Consider the following 6,000-nt stretch of genomic DNA (forward strand, 5'->3'; position numbering starts at 1 on the left):
TAAAGGGAGTGTCACAAGAACCCAGCATTTCACTCCAGTCCTGCAGATAGATAGGTTAAGGTCACCTGAATGTTTGTTTTTGCTTTTGTGAATCGCTGCCTCCGTTGCTTAAAGAATGTTGTATTTTCGATATGCAAATGAGCTCTTTGAAGCAAAAAGGGTGTGGCCATTACTCATTGCTCCAAAAACTCATTTGCATATTGACAAAAAAAAAGCAAACGCAGGCAGCATTTCACAAGAGGACAACACTATATGATTCAGATGACCCTAACCTATCTATCTGCAGAGCTGGGGTGATATTCTGGGGACTGTAGACACCCCCTTTAAAGGGCAACTCCATTTTCATCAAAGAACCCCAACTTTTCCAAAGCCAAAAGTGATATCTATATTGTACTACCAGATATGTGCTTGTGATACACGCATTGCCCAGCAGGGGGAGACAAAGAGCATATAACAAAGCTCCTCCCCTGCTTAAGACTAAGTCTGCCCTCCATCCAATGAATTTAAATCTAGATTAAAATATATTTCGCAAAATTGTATTTTTGAAACAATTTTACTTTTTTACCGTAGAATATTTACATATAAAATGTAATAGTTTTTGGAATTGCCCTTTAAGGCGCTGGTCCTCGGCACTATGATGGCGGCTGTATTACATACATATAGGAGTATTTGTCTACTGTCCTCAGACTGTAGGTCATTAGTCAGACCATGGAGTGGAATATTAGGGTCAGGCTATTCTAATAACCCCGAGGGTCTGATGCCCCCTTCCCCCCCCCCCCCCCCCCGCACCACCATACACTATACAGTATTTGTCCATTTTCTATTTTCCCTTCAGCCTGGGATCAATATTCGACCAAGGAAAAAACCATCACCGCCTTAATCGGTCACTTCCCTCCCGTTCCTTCTAGAATTACTGAATTAAAGCCATGGGGTTTCTGTGCGGCCGGGAGCAACGAGCGCAACGCTTCTCCTCTGACTTACTGAGGCTGATGGGAGATAAAGAGCCTGTGATGTGGCCTCCGAATTAGCAGCTGGAGTCAGTTACAAACCAGTCTGAGCTCCCCGAAAAACATCTCCATGGGATGGTGACTGTGTAGATAGAAGTGTTTACCGGTTATCCCTTTACTGGTTATTCTGTGTCTTGTAAAAAAAAGAAGAAAAAAAGAAAAAACTTAGAGATGTTATTTTGTAACAAAAAAGTGAAAAATACAATAAAAATATTATAGTGATGAGAGAATAAAAGTAATTTAATAAAGAGGCAGAATCTCCTGTGTTATTATTGGATGATAAAATGTTATAACAGGAAAATATATATATATATATATCCTTTATACTCCAGAGCTGCGCTCACTATTCTGCTGGTGCAGTCACTGTTTACATACATGACATTACTTATCCTGTATTATACTCCAGAGCTGCGCTCACTATTCTGCTGGTGCAGTCACTGTGTACATACATTACATTACTTCTCCTGTATTATACTCCAGAGCTGCGCTCACTATTCTGCTGGTACAGTCACTGTGTACATACATTACATTACTTATCCAGTATTATACTCCAGAGCTGCGCTCACTATTCTGCTGGTACAGTCACTGTGTACATACATTACATTACTTATCCAGTATTATACTCCAGAGCTGCGCTCACTATTCTGCTGGTACAGTCACTGTGTACATACATTACATTACTTATCCAGTATTATACTCCAGAGCTGCGCTCACTATTCTGCTGGTACAGTCACTGTGTACATACATTGCATTACTTATCCCGTATTATACTCCAGAGCTGCGCTCACTATTCTGCTGGTACAGTCACTGTGTACATACATTACATTTCTGAGTCACAGCCTATTGTACAATACAGAGCTGTATTAACAATTTCTTAGGTTCTAGAGCTGAACTCTGCCACTATTCCCAGCTTGTTCAGCTTATGCACAGAGCTTCATCTGATTATTTTCCTTTTGGGTAGTGTTCTTTTTAGTGTAAGGGAATGTGTATTATCCTGTATGGGCTTCGCAACAATGTTAGAGATCTGACAATAAACTTGCTGACAGTTTCCAGATGACAATTATTCATGCAGTCCTAGACTATATTATTGAACAAGAAGAACTTTTCGGTCCGCAGTCCTCTTCCACACCACCTGAGACCCAACCCTTTTCATTCAGCGGTTGCTTTTCAGGACGTCCCTTCTAAGTCCCAACTCTTTTATGGGACTGATGACAACGTGCGACTTCTGCAGACACATAAAGTAATTTGCACCACCACTGACCACTAATGTCTGTTCTCTTAGAGGGCAGAGGTCACTATATCTGGTAACTACGTGTCTCCAGATGCTTTACCCCATATCATGTAAGTAAGTAGAGCCGGGTCACATGGAACCGAATCAAGAACAACTGATAATTATACTGCGGGGGCATTATACCATGTGGAGGCCACTAATGGGGCAATATACTGTTGGGGGTATAATGCTCCTTGATGGATGCCCCCACACAGAATAACGTCTCATTAGTGCCCCCCATATAGTATAATTCTAAATCAGTGCCACCCCACTGTATACCACACTAGTTCACGCCACACAGTATAATGCTCCATTACTGCCCCCACACAATATAATGCTCCATTACTGCCCCAACACAGTATAATTCTCCATTACTGCCCCAACACAGTATAATGTTCCATTACTGCCCCCACACAGTATAATGCTCCATTACTGCCCCCACACAGTATAATGCTCCATTACTGCCCCCACACAGTATAATGCTACATTTCTGTCCTACACAGTATAATGTCCCATTACTGCCCCCACACAGTATAATGCTCCATTACTGCCCCCACACAGTATAATGCTACATTACTGCCCCACACACAGTATAATGCTCCATTACTGCCCCCACACAGTATAATGCTCCATTACTGCCCCAACACAGTATAATGCTCCATTACTGCCCCAACACAGTATAATGCTCCACTACTGCCCCAACACAGTATAATGCTCCATTACTGCCCCAACACAGTATAATTCTCCATTACTGCCCCAACACAATATAATGCTCCATTACTGCCCCCACACAGTATAATGTTCCATTACTGCCCCCACACAGTATAATGCTACATTACTGCCCCCACACAGTATAATGCTCCATTACCGCCCCCACACAGTATAATGCTCCATTACCGCCCCCACACAGTATAATGCTCCATTACTGCCCCCACACAGTATAATGCTCCATTACTGCCCCCACACAGTATAATGCTCCATTACTGCCCCCAACACAGTATAATGCTCCATTACTGCCCCCGTACAGTATAATGCTCCATTACCGCCCCCACACAGTATAATGCTCCATTACCGCCACACAGTATAATGCTCCATTACTGCCCCCGCTCAGTATAATTCTCCATTACTGCCCCCACACAGTATAATTCTCCATTACTGCCCCCAACACAGTATAATGCTCCACTACTGCCCCCACACAGTATAATGCTCCATTACTTCCCCCACACAGTATAATGCTCCATTACTGCCCCCACACAGTATAATGCTCCATTACTGCCCCCACACAGTATAATGCTTCATTACTGCCCCCATACAGTATAATGCTCCATTACTGCCCCCATACAGTATAATGCTCCATTACTGCCCCCATACAGTATAATGCTCCATTACTGTTCCCACACAGTATAATGCTCCAATACTGCCCGCAAACAGAATAATGCTCCATTATACTATGTGGGGGCAGTAATGGAGCATTATACTGTGTGGGGGCAGTAATGGAGCATTATACTGTGCGGGGGCAGTAATGGAGCATTATACTGTGCGGGGGCAGTAATGGAGCATTATACTGTGTGGGGGCAGTAATGGAGCATTATACTGTGTGGGGGCAGTAATGGAGCATTATACTGTGTGTGGGTAGTAATGGAGCATTATACTGTGTGGGGGTAGTAATGGAGCATTATACTGTGTGGGGGTAGTAATGGAGCATTATACTGTGTGGGGGTAGTAATGGAGCATTATACTGTGTGGGGGGCTCCCCTTACTATAAGTCTCCGTGCACACTAATGTTTGCTTCGTCCATGTGCTGTCCATTTTATTCACGGCCAACCCACTGACCCATTATAAAAATGCCCGAGTATTATCACAGGCAATGTTCAAGAGGTTTCTTGGATAGAAGTATGGTTCCGTGAGGACTTTCATGGCTGTGCTCCACTACAGCAGCAGCAAGACATGATGGGTAATCCAAGTCTGACTCTAATTAGAACCTCAAATTTCCAAAACCTTCTGGAGAAAGAACAAATATTCCTTCTCTCCAGCAGGTAGTCCCTGTTTGTCCCCTTAAAAAAAAACATCTCTCCAGATCAAAGCATTTTCTTAAGTCTTAGGAAATGGTAATTACTGAGCTGGAATGTTCTAGAATTACCAGAGAGTAGATCCTGTAATATTAAAGCCAGATTTCTAGAGGCAACCCCCGGTCCTGGGCCTTCTACACGTTCTTTAGATCTTCTGTCACTTTCTAAAATAAATGATTGAACTATTGAGAGTTAATCCCAACTCTTCTAGGGCATACCTACAGGGTCAATGTCTCATAGACATAGGTCCAACCTCTACAGAACCATTCTTGGGCACTGCCCCATTTATGGAGAACCTCAGGTCCTTCAATGAGATGATCCATGAGGAAGCCAGTAGACCTTCAAAGATTAATGGTTCATCACAAAGATAGGTCATCGGTATCAGTCCCAGAAAACCCTTTTGATCCTCTACATCAAACATTGGAGCTTTTACGGGCTCAGGTCTCCACTCGTAATGTTTTTGAGTAATTTTGTACTTCTGGTTCTTCAACCCAAACTCTCCTTTACTGGACAAAAAAAGCAGGACTTCATCTTTGGAAGAGGTTGACCTCAAGGGTGAAAGAGTAGGGGACATCCATTGAGCTAGTTATACCCTTCTTAATTTATAATGCCTATGGCAAGAGACAAATCATCCAATTGGAAATGGTATGGATCATCTCATTTTTGGCCCCTCTACCGTATTCAAGGGCACCCACCAAGAAGCTTCTACCTCTACATTAGGCCTTGGATGTTTTTCTGAGCATGGTACGTTGGTTTGAGTAGATGTGAAATGGACACATTGCTTAATGTAGGTTTACTCAACCCAACCTATCCAACACACATGGAGGTCCTCTTTTCCTGGAAGAAGAAGATCCCAAACGTTGTCGGTGAGAAAGTGGCATCACTTGAGCTGCCCTGAAAAATCGGTATGGGCCAAAGAGGTTGTCCAGGAATTACAAAAAATTGGCCCAGAGAGAAGAAAAGGATTAAAAAAAAATCTATATACCCATCTCTTCAAGGTCCCACCACTCCTGTGTCCTGCTCTGATGGTTCTCACCAGTCTCGACTTAAGTCCTTGCAGCAATGACGGGCCAGTGATTGACTGCCGTGGTCATGTGTGCAGTTACAGGACATCATTACTGTAGAGAAGTAAATAGAGCCCAGAAGAAGCCAATGGAGCAATGGAGAAGGGAAGAAATTAGCGTAGGTTTTGAGGATTTTTTGCCACATTTCCTGGTCTTGGACAACCTCTTTAACTGTCCAAGTCCATTGAGGGACTCCATGCCTGTATGGTACATACACCTTGACTGATGGCCAACAAGAACACTCCCATAGCTCTCCCATCTACAGAACAAGCTATTATTAACGGTGTTTGTAATCTGTGAAGACCAGGGCTTGTAGGATCTCCATCACTTTGACCGCCTAAATCATTTCAGTTCTCATTTAGGTCCAAGGATGTTAATTCAAAAATTTCTCAAAATTTTGGAAATTCCTTAACGTTGTCAATCACTTTAGAAATGGATCTCTGCTTCTGAACTTCTACCATGGGTTAAATCGTCTTCCCATAGCTCTACCATCCATGATGAGAACTGACATGATTTAGGTGGTCAAAGTGATGGAGATCCTTCAAGCCCTGGTCTTCACTGACGACAAACACCGTGTTTGTAACGGTGTT

The sequence above is a fragment of the Leptodactylus fuscus genome, chromosome 2 (genome assembly GCF_031893055.1).
Source record: "Leptodactylus fuscus isolate aLepFus1 chromosome 2, aLepFus1.hap2, whole genome shotgun sequence".
Taxonomy (NCBI): Eukaryota; Metazoa; Chordata; class Amphibia; order Anura; family Leptodactylidae; genus Leptodactylus; species Leptodactylus fuscus.